The following is a 12,431-nucleotide window of genomic DNA, read 5'->3' as shown; positions in this document are numbered from 1 at the left end:
GCTGAAAATATAGTAGCTGATAATTAAGGAATGTGTAATTAGTAATGCTTTTCTATGCAGAGGTATTCTGCAAAAAAGTATATAAAAGTTTTTTACATTGGTAGTCAATATACAATGTATGATTGCATTCCTAAAAGATAGAAGAGTTATATAAATATATATGCACTACTGGTATAATATACGCTGTTCATATTCTTATATATAGTGATATGGGCAATGCTGGTATAACCTGGTAATATGGTATATAATTATATACATCCAGCTGGTATAAGTTATACATCTTCTAGTATATAATGATATGGGCAGTGCTGGTATAAGGCTAGTTTTACACTAGCGCTTGACATCTCTGGAAGGCTGTTACGGCAGGGAGCATCCTGCTGGAGATGTCTGAAGGTCTGCCAGCCCCATCAAAAGGGTTGTATGCTTTTCCTCAGGATAGGTCATCAATAGTGTTGAGCGAATCGAAGCATCCGAAGTGGAATTCGATCCGAAGTTTAGGAAAAATTTGATTTGCCACGAATCCGAATTTCGTCACGCTTTGTGGTAACAAAGTAAAAGTAAGATACGACCCATAATGCCGTGCAGCCAGTAGCCATCCCTTGTGATGTCACAGCCTTATAAAACCCTCATCCTGCGCCGATTGATAAAAATGAATCAGACATGGATCAACTGGGATTTCCAGACACCGGAGCCTGATGCAACAGAATAGATAACTCTGCCATACTGTAGTGTGCTGCCAAACCGTAATATTCTGCAAAATAGGCCCTTACTTTTGGCCACATCCTGCTGCCACCCGCCTGATACCTTCCGCCTGCTTCCTCTACTGCCCTATAATAGGGCTTCTCGGCCTACTGATATGTACATGTTACATTTTTACAAGGATATGCATACCACTGGGCCTCGCTATCACTCTTCTGTTGATGGGTTCTGCTACTACTGTGATCTGCCACCATCTTGTGCTGTATGCAACTGCTACCTACCCCACTCTGTCATGGGGCCCCTATTGTCACTGTTACTGCCACTGCTATGGGCCGCCATCCCCACTCTGTTATGGGGCTACTATTGTCCCTGTTTGTCAGTATTGACATCACTGTTTATTTTTCCATTCTTCTTATCCGTAAGAAGAACGGAATAAAAAAAAATAAAAAAAGGATTCTGTATTTTGAGCATGCAGGACTTCTTCACTTGTTAAAAAAAACTGATTTCAGACGTAAATGGCCAAAACGGATGCAAATTGAGCATAAGGCCTCTTTCACACGGTCAGTATTTTGTATGAGTGTTTGTAAGCCAAAAGCAGGAGTGGGCCCAAAACACAGAAGAGATGCAAATAATTCTATTACATTGTTTTCTACTGACCGCCTGAAAGAGGCTTTATAGATGCTCAAAGTACAGGCTTTTTTTTGTTAGTTTTCTGTTCTCCTGACAGATCTTGGTGAACTGCACAGTGATGTAGAGGGAAATAAATTACACCTGTAATACTGACGGCACAGTAACTACAGAACGGATTAACTATGAATGTGGGTGCACACGGCAAAGTAGATAACTTTAAATAGCTCAAGATCTTTATTAGCGGTACAGAAAGGGCGATCTGTCACAAAGAACGTGATCGATGAACGGTGTGTTGTCTTCCTGGCGCTTGAGTTTGAGACATCGCGGATCGGGTTGCCAGATTACTGGGAGGGGCTGGAAAAGATCCAGCGGTCATGGTCCATATCGGAACCAATGACAAAGTTAGAGGTAGGAGGAGGGTCCTCAAAAAAGATTTTAGGTATTTAGGTCAAAAGCTTAGGGCAAGGACCTCAAAGGTAGTATTTTCCGAAATACTACCTGTACCTCGAGCCACATGTGAAAGGCAGCGGGAGATTAGGGAGGTTAACAAGTAGCTCAAGAACTGGTGTAGGAAGGAGGGGTTTGGGTTCCTGGAGAACTGGGCCGACTTCTCTCTCGACTACAGGCTCTATCGTATGGATGGGCTGCACCTCAATGGGGAAGGGGCAGCTGTGTTGGGGGAGAGAAGATGGCTAGAAGGTTGGAGGAGTGTTTAAACTAGGGACTGGGGGAAGGGTAATTACATTATAGGATGGGAAGATGCAGATAGAGACCAGGAGCAAGGTAGTAGGACTGGGGAAGGAATGAAAGGAGGGACTAGAACAGTTCAGAAGGAAAGGGGTAGGGTAAAGAATATACATAAACCTCCTAAATGTATGTATATTAAGCCTGACTAATAAAACTGGGGAACTGCAATTAGTGATGTGTGAGGAGGACTATGACATAGTGGGAATAACTGAGACATGGCTGGATGATAGCTTCGACTGGACAGTTAATGTACAGGGTTACAGTCTGTTTAGGAAGGATCGCCAAAACCGGAGAGGGGGAGGAGTCTGCATTTATGTAAATTCCTGTCTAAAGCCAACAGTCCGAGAAGATACAGGTCCTTCTCCAAAAATTAGCATATTGTGATAAAGTCCATTATTTTCTGTAATGTACTGATAAACATTAGACTTTCATATATTTTAGATTCATTACACACCAACTGAAGTAGTTCAAGCCTTTTATTGTTTTAATATTGATGATTTTGGCATACAGCTCATGAAAACCCCAAATTCCTATGTCAAAAAATTAGCATATCATGAAAAGGTTCTCTAAACGAGCTATTAACCTAATCATCTGAATCAACTAATTAACTCTAAACACCTGCAAAAGATTCCTGAGGCTTTTAAAAACTCCCAGCCTGGTTCATTACTCAAAACCGCAATCATGGGTAAGACTGCCAACCTGACTGCTGTCCAGAAGGCCATCATTGACACCCTCAAGCAAGAGGGTAAGACACAGAAAGAAATTTCTGAACGAATAGGCTGTTCCCAGAGTGCTGTATCAAGGCACCTCAGTGTGAAGTCTGTGGGAAGGAAAAAGTGTGGCAGAAAACGCTGCACAACGAGAAGAGGTGACCGGACCCTGAGGAAGATTGTGGAGAAGGTCCGATTCCAGATCTTGGGGGACCTGCGGAAGCAGTGGACTTAGTCTGGAGTAGAAACATCCAGAGCCACCGTTTACAGGCGTGTGCAGGAAATGGGCTACAGGTGCCGCATTCCCCAGGTCAAGCCACTTTTGAACCAGAAACAGCTGCAGAAGCGCCTGACCTGGGCTACAGAGAAGCAGCACTGGACTGTTGCATGTCATTCGGAAATCAAGGTGCCAGAGTCTGGAGGAAGACTGGGGAGAGGGAAATGCCAAAATGCCTGAAGTCCAGTGTCAAGTACCCACAGTCAGTGATAGTCTGGGGTGCCATGTCAGCTGCTGGTGTTGGTCCACTGTGTTTTATCAAGGGCAGGGTCAATGCAGCTAGCTATCAGGAGATTTTGGAGCACTTCATGCTTCCATCTGCTGAAAAGCTTTATGGAGATGAAGATTTCATTTTTCAGCACGACCTGGCACCTGCTCACAGTGCCAAAACCACTGGTAAATGGTTTACTGACCATGGTATTACTGTGCTCAATTGGCCTGCCAACTCTCCTGACCTGAACCCCATAGAGAATCTGTGGGATATTGGGAAGATAAAGTTGAGAGACGCAAGACCCAACACTCTGGATGAGCTAAAGGCCGCTATCGAAGCATCCTGGGCCTCCATAACACCTCAGCAGTGCCACAGGCTGATTGCCACCATGCCACGCCGCATTGAAGCAGTGATTTCTGCAAAATGATTCCCGACCAAGTATTGAGTGCATAACTGAACATAATTATTTGAAGGTTGACTTTTTTTGTATTAAAAACACTTTTCTTTTATTGGTCGGATTAAATATGCTAATTTTTTTAGATAGGAATTTTGGGTTTTCATGAGCTGTATGCCAAAATCATCAATATTAAAACAATAAAAGGCTTGAACTACTTCAGTTGGTGTGTAATGAATCTAAAATATATGAAAGTCTAATGTTTATCAGTACATTACAGAAAATAATGAACTTTATCACAATATGCTAATTTTTTTAGAAGGACCTGTATAAGTGAGAGACATGAACATGTGGAGTCACTGTGGTTAGAAATACATGGAGGCAAAAACAATAATAAATTACTAATAGGAGTTTATTATAAACCACCTAATATACCACCAGAGTCCACAGAAAATCTACTACTAAACGAGATAGATGAGGAGGCAAATCATATTGAGGTGGTTATTATGGGGGACTTTAACTACCCAGATATAGACTGGGAAACTGAAACCTGTAAATCTCATAAAGGAAACAGGTTCTTGGCAATAACCAAAGACAATTACCTTTCCCAACTGGTTCTGGACCCGACTAGAGGGACGGCCATACTGGACTTAGTATTAACCAATAGACCTGACAGTACAACAGATGTGCAGGTTGAGGGACACCTAAGAAATAGTGACCATAAAGTAATAACCTTTCAATTATCATTCAAAAGAGTATTTCTTCAGGGAGGAACCAAAATACTAAACTTCAAAAAAGCTAAATTTAGCCAACTAAGAGAGGCCATAGGCCTAACTAACTGGGACAAAGTCCTCAAAAATAAAAATACAGTCACAAAATGGGATATTTTTAAAAGCATCCTAAAATCTAATTGTGAGAGGTACATACCTTATGGGAATAAAAGGTTAAGGAACAAGAAGAAACCAATGTGGATAAATAGAACTGTAAAGAAAGCAATAAATGACAAAAAGAAAGCATTTAAATCACTAAATAAGGAGGGTAACGAGGAAGCACTTAAAAACTATAAGGAAAAAACAAATAAAAGCGGCCAAACTAGAGACCGAGAGATTAATTGCCAAAGAGAGCAAAACTAACCCTAAAAAGTTCTTCAATTATATAAATGGTAAAAAGTATAAATCTGAAGGTGTCGGCCCTTTACAGAGTGATGAGGAGGGAGTTGCAGAGAGCGATGAGGAGAAAGCAAAGCATTTTCTCCACTGTATTCACTGAAAAAAATAAACTGTCAGATGAAATGCAGAATATAAAAGTAAATTACCCATTAAAAGTGCCCTGTTTGACCTAGGAAGAAGTACAGCGGCGTCTTAAAAAGATTAAAATAGACAAATCACCAGGACCAGATGGCACACACCCCCGTATCCTAAGAGAATTAAGTAATGTCATAGCCAGACCCTTATTTATGATATTTAATGACTCTATACTGACAAGGAGTGTTCCACAGGATTGGCGCATAGCAAATGTGGTGCCAATATTCAAAAAGGGTCCGAAAACAGAGCCCGGAAACTATAGGCCGGTAAGTTTAACATCTGTCATGGGTAAACTGTTTGAAGGTTTTCTAAGAGATGCTATCTTGGAGTACCTCAATGAAAATAAGCAAATAACGCCATATCAGCATGGCTTCATGAGGGATCGGTCATTTCAAACTAATTTAATCAGTTTCTATGAGGAGGTAAGTTTTAGACTTGACAGCGGCGAATCAATGGATGTCGTATATCTGGACTTCTCCAAAGCATTTGACACTCTATCGCATAAAAGGTTAGTATATAAAATGAGAATGCTCGGACTGGGAGAAAATGTCTGCATGTGGGTAAGTAACCGGCTCAGTAATAAAAAACAGAGGGTGGTTATTAACGGTACACACTCAGATTGGGTCACTGTTACTGGTGGAGTACCTCAGGGGTCAGTATCGGGCCCTATCCTCTTTAATATATTTATTAATGATCTTGTAGAAGGCTTGCACAGTAAGATATACATTTTTGCAGGTGACACTAAACCGTGTAAAGTAATTAACACAGAAGAGGTCAGTATACAGCTACAGATGAATCTGGATAGATTGGAGGCTTGGGTAGAGAAGTGGCAGATGAGGTTTAACACTGACAATTGTAAGGTTATGCACATGGGAAGGAATAATGCAAGTCACCCGCACATACTAAATGGTAAAACACTGGGTAACACTGACATGGAAAAGGACCTAGGAATTTTAGTGAACAGCAAACTAAGCTGCAAAAACCAGTGTCAGGCAGCTGCTGCCAAGGCCAATAAGATAATGGGTTGCATCAAAAGGGGCATAGAATATAGTCCTACCACTTTACAAATCACTGGTCAGACCACACATGGAGTACTGTTTACAGTTCTGGTCTCCTGTGAACAAGGCAGACATAGCAGAGCTGGAGAGGGTTCAGAGGAGGGCAACTAAAGTAATACCTGGAATTAGGGAACTACAGTACTAAGGAGAGATCTAATTACTATGTATAAATATATCAGGGGTCAGTACAGAGATCTCTCCCATCATCTATTTATCCCCAGGACTGTGACTGTGACGAGGGGACATCCTCTGCGTCTGGAGGAAGGAAGATTTGTTCACAAACATACAAGAGGATTCTTTACAGTAAGAGCAGTGAGACTATGGAACTCTCTGCCTGAGGAGGTAGGAATTTATTTCCCCTTAAGTGGGGAAAATTGGCTTCTACCTCACAGTTTTTATTTTTTTCTTCCTCTGGATCAACCTGCAGGATAACAGGCCGAACTGGATGGACAAATGTCGTTTTCGGACATATATACTATGTATATTCTCACTACTCCTGCTGACTGCTCCACAAAAGGTATATTTGTACTGCTCTAGCCAGCCCGTGCCTACTGCTGTCAAAAGTTGTGCATGGTCAAGAGTGCTGACAGACTTCCTTTAATGCTAAAATTCTGTCTGCCTGCAGACACCAGACCGGCTAGCTGTATACAGGCATACATCAATAATAATAATAAAAAGTTCCCAATGGTAGCTGCGGGTAATTACCATGTTAGGCTGAGTTGTACAACCTCATGACATTTTAAAAAAAAGACCTTATGATAGTGTCAAATAACAAAAATAATCAGGTGCCGCTCCCATGCCACTTCTTCGCTGGTCCCCAACCGGTCATTCCTGCTCCAGCGATGACGCATTAACACAACACATGACGTCTGCAGCCAATCACTGGCTGTAGTGGTAAGTTGTTGACAAAACTGTGGCCACCGTTGTGGCCAGTGATTGGCTGCAGCAGTCACATGTTGTGTGAACAAGCCTTTGCTGGAGCAGGAATAATAGAGACCAGTGGGGGATCAGGAAAGCAATGGCAATGTAAGCTCTTTTTAAATGGAATCTATCAGCAGTTTTGACCATGGTAAACTGCTGACAGAACTAGGTGGGGGCTGATGATAGCAGTATAAACATTACAAACATACCTTTTGAAGAGTTTTTATTATCAGGAAAGCTGTTTGTTTTTTATTTGTTTAACTAGGAAATGCACTTCTGACTGAAACTAAAAATAAAAAAGGGAGTGTCGTGAAGCACAAAGTGACTGTATTATGTGGTTAGGCTTTATAGTACTCGAGCAGTACTGCAGCCCAGGAGTCTACTACAATTAGGTGAGGGAATTGTGAATGCCCTATTGTCTTTGTGTGGGGTTTCCCCTAAGTAACATACTGACATAGTTTATAAGGCCTCATGCACACGACCGTATTTTGTTTCCGTGTTCTTTCCGTATTTTTTGCGGATAGGATGCAAACAACGTGGACAGCACACCGTGTGCTGTCCACATCAGTATGTCCTATTTTTTTCTAGTTTGCGGACAAGGATAAGCATTATTACAATGCATCCACCAAAAAAACGGATCCGCAAAAAAACTAATGCCATACGGAACGTCATCCTTTTTTTTGCGGACCGCATGTAGCCTAAGGCTTAAAAGGACATCCGTCCATCCAGTTCAGCCTGTTGTCCTGCTAGATGATCCAGAAGAAGGGAGAAAAGCCCAGGTGAAGTAGAAGCCAATTTTCCTCACTTTATGGGAAAAAATAAAATCAGGCAATCAGAATAAGGCCTCTTGCACACAACCGTTTGGCTTTTTCAGTATTTTGCCGTCCGCAAAAAACGGATCCGCAAAAAATACGGATGACATCCTAGTGCATTCCGTTTTTTGCGGACCCATTGAAATGAATGGTTCCGTATACGGCCTCTTTCACACGACCATTTTTTGCGTTACGTATACGATCCGTATACGGAACCATTCATTTCAATAGTTCCGCAAAAAAAATGGAATGTACTCCAAATGCATTCCGTTTCCATTTCCGTTTTTCCATTCCATTGAAAGATAGAATATGTCCTATTATTGCCTGCAAATCACGTTCCGTGGCTTCATTCAAGTCAATGGGTCCGCCAAAAAACTGAACACATATGGAAGTGCATCCGTATGTCTTCCGTATCAATTCTGTTTTTGCGGAACCATCTATTGAAAATTTTATGCCCAGACCAATTTTTTCTATGTAATTACTTTATACTGTATGTGCCATACGGAAAAACAGAAAGGAAAATCGGAACAGAAACGGAAACAAAAAAATTGAACAACGGATCAGTGAAAAACAGACTGCAAAACACTGAAAAAGCCATATGATCGTGTGAAAGAGGCCTTACTCCCTGGATCAACGACCCCTCTCTAGTAACTATAACCTGTAATATTATTATTAGTGATGAGTGAAGTTATGAAAAATTCGATTCAGCTGCTTCGCCAAATTCGTGATTTGCGGCATCTGAGATTTAAATAATGTTTTTTCAGGAGATAGTCCAGTTAAATAAAAAACATACTCACCTTAAGGTCCATTCACATGTCCGTGAATGTGTCCGCATCCGTTCCGCAGTTATGCTGAACGGGGGCGGACCCATTCATTCTCTATGTGGACGGAATGGATGCTGATGCTGATCTTCCGGTCGGCGGCTCTGGAAAAAAATAGAACATGTCCTATTCTTGTCCGCAATTGCGGACAAGAATAGGCATTTCTATGGGGGTGCCGGCCGGGTGTATTGCGGATCCGCAATACACCACGGACGTGTGAATGGAGCCTTAGGGCTCTTTCACACTTGCGTTCTTTTCTTCCGGCATAGAGTTCCGTCGTCGGGGCTCTATGCCGGAAGAATCCTGATCAGTTTTATCCTAATGCATTCTGAATGGAGAGAAATCCGTTCAGGATGCATCAGGATGTCTTCAGTTCCGGAACGGAACGTTTTTTGGCCGGAGAAAATACTGCAGCATGCTGCGCTTTTTGCTCCGGACAAAAATCCTGAAGACTTGCCGCAAGGCCGGATCCGGAATTAATGCCCATTGAAAGGCATTGATCCGGACCCGGCCTTAAGCTAAACGTCGTTTCGGCGCATTGCCGGATCCGACGTTTAGCTTTTTTAGAGTGGTTACCATGGCTGCCGGGACGCTAAAGTCCTGGCAGCCATGGTAAAGTGTAGCGGGGAGCGGGGGAGCAGCATACTTACCATCCGTGCGGCTCCCGGGGCGCTCCAGAGTGACGTCAGGGCGCCCCAGGCGCACGGATGACGTGATCGCATGGCACGTCATCCATGCGCCTGGGGCGCTCTGACGTCACTCTGGAGCGCCCCGGGAGCCGCACGGATGGTAAGTATACCGCTCCCCCGCTCCTGGACTTTAATAGCATCCTGGCTGCCATAGTAACACTGAAAGCATTTTGAAGACGGATCCGTCTTCAAATGCTTTCAGTACACTTGCGTTTTTCCGAATCCGGCGTGTAATTCCGGCAAGTGGAGTACACGCCGGATCCGGACAACGCAAGTGTGAAAGATGCCTTATCCATTTGTTCACAGAGAGGATGTCGTGGCCATCTTGATTGAAGACACCCCTCAAAATCTCGCATGGTGACGTGATGATGTGATGGCCGGGCGCGGTGACGTAATCTCTTCAATTGCAAGCAAATGGATGAGGTGAGTATGTTTTTTTAAATTTATTTTACTGCCATTTCATGAAAAATTGATTCGTTACCATGAAGCACAGGGAAATTTGGCTTCACGGCGAATTGAACAATAATTATTACGCTCCAGAAATACATCCAGGCCCCTCTTGGACTCTTTTAGTGAACTCCCCATCACCACCTCCTCAGGCAGAGAGCTCCATAGTCTCACTGCTCTTACCGTAAAGAATCCTTTTCTATCTTTGTGTACAAACCTTCTTTCCTCCAGACGCAGAGGATGTCCCCTTGTCACAGTCACAGTCCTGGGGATAAATAGATGATGGGATAGATCTCTGTACTGACCCCTGATATATTTATACATAGTAATTAGATCTCCCCTCTGTCATCTTTTTTCTAAAGTGAATAACCCTAATGTTGATAATCTTTCAGAGTACTCTAGTCCACCCATTCCAGTTATTACTTAAGTTGCTCTCCTCTGAACCCTCTCAGCTCTGCTATGTCTGCCTTGTTCACAGTGCAACGGGCGCCCCCCAAGGCCCTCTATATAACGCGACCCAGGTGTAGGAATGCCGAGTGGTATAATGCGGCCTATCCGTATCTTTATGTGTGTCACGGTGATCCTACCTGGATACCGCTGGACCCTAGGCTTTGACTTCGAAGCAATAAACAGGGGGACTAATTGAGGAATTGGAAATAATAACTTGAGTCCTGACCTTGAGATAAAGTTCAATGGCAACTTTATTGAATAAACATTTCTTCAAACAGTTTCAGGCTTTGTCTTGGTTCCAGCAGGTTTTAGCATTAAAACTGGCAGGCAAACTCCACTCTTCTACATCTGTTTCTCTCTGACTCTGCTGTACTGACAGGCTGGTTGTATAACTCAGCTTCTTCTGTACGCTGCACTTCACTTTGTAGTCTGACTCTAGGTTATGCCACGGAACTTTCCTCCTGGCTCCTGAGGCTTTAGGCTTTGGCCTCCATGGCCAGCAGAGCTTAAGGTGCTCTGGCTGGCGTGGGCACGTCCAGCAGAGATGTGCCCCTGCACGCCCTTCCCCTAGCTGGGGGTGAACTATACTGAAGCTAACTGCTCCCCACCCTTCCTGCAGGAAGTAGGGCTCGCCCACTTCTCTCCAGAGGGGGGTTAGAATGGAATGGAAGGTTCCATTCTATCCAAGTACAGCTCTGCCGTGTTTGCTGCCACTTGCTGGTGAACCAAGCATATTTCATGAACAGAATAGTTGCAAACAGATTAGGAATTCACATTGTGGAGGACCTGGAATAAATACACATTAGATGATATTCAGGTTAGATCAATAAAGACAGTAGCAAGGTGCAGAAGTGGTAACACTACTCTGGGGTAATTTGTAAAGTGGTAGGACTATGTTCTCATCACGGGCATCTATGCCCCTTTTGATGCAACCCATTATCTTATTGGCCTTGGCAGCAGCTGCCTCACACTGGTTTCTTCAGTTAAAGGGGTTCTTTACCTTTTTTCTTACTTATGACCTATCCGTTGGATAGGTCATCAGCATCTGATCGGCAGGGTTCCAACACCCAGGACCCCCTCCAATCAGCTGTTTGAGAAGGCAACGGCGTTCACAGTAGCACAGTGGCCTTCTCACAGCTTTACTTAGGCCCGTGATGTCACAACTATGTCATGTGGTGTGGGCGCAGCTCAGCCCCATTCACACTGCTGCCTTCTCAAACGTTAATAACCACCCTCTGTTTTCTATCACTCAGCCAGTTACTTACCCACATACAGACATTTTCTCCCAGTCCGAGCATTCTCATTTTATGTACTAGCCTTTTGTGTGGTCCAGTATCAAATGCTTTGGAAAAGTCAAAATATATGACATTAAACAACTCACCTTGGTCCAGTGTAGAACTTACCTCCTCGTAGTGCTCAAGTAATTTTTTTCAAGGGGACTCTGTCAGCAGTTCTGACTATGTTAACTGCTGACAGAAACAGGTAGGAGCTGGGGGGAGCAGGACAAACATACCTTTTGTGGAGCTTTAATTATCAGGATTAGTGTTGTTCTCTGCTGATGTGTCCTGGTGACTGGAGACTTCTCTTTCCCAGGATGCTTTGCACCACCCACAATGCAGCAGTCTTTGTAATAGGAAAAACAAATTGTAATACAACTTGACACCGCTAGATGGTGCTATAACAATACTAATCATTACAGAAATACCAAAACTGAGGCAGATGTGATCTGTAATGATTCTCAAACTCTGCTGGGCAGAACAAGTGTGAATATGAACTTTTATTTTGTCAGGTTCTGTTAGCTATATTGGAAGTGGAGCTCCACTGTGAAATGCCCTTCCTCTCTGCTCTGAGTGACAGCTGCATTGGTCTCTTGGCTGGATGCTACAGTTGTCACTTAGACCAGAGGGAAGGGACTATGGAGCAGAGAGCACTTCACAGTGGAGCTCCACCTCCAACACACTTAAAGAACAGAACCTGGCAGAATAAAAGCTAATATTTGTAACACCCTGAGTGGTGTTACCATTCCTTCACCCTGCTACTGTATCTAATGGTCTACCATAAATGTCGACTTTGTATTTATTTCCATGTCCTTCACACTGTGCATTTCTAATAAACTGTTTTGTACATGTAATATGTCTGGTTCACCAGCAGATGGCGGTGTGTATCTGGCAGAGTGAGAGATATCTTTAGGCAGAACTCAACATTCTATTCTCCCCCCTTTAGGCAAAGGTAGGCCACTCCTGCTTCCTACCAGAAGGGAG

Source organism: Bufo gargarizans, chromosome 3 (genome assembly GCF_014858855.1).
Source record: "Bufo gargarizans isolate SCDJY-AF-19 chromosome 3, ASM1485885v1, whole genome shotgun sequence".
In the NCBI taxonomy this organism is placed as follows: Eukaryota; Metazoa; Chordata; class Amphibia; order Anura; family Bufonidae; genus Bufo; species Bufo gargarizans.
Note: the sequence above shows the minus strand (reverse complement) of the source record.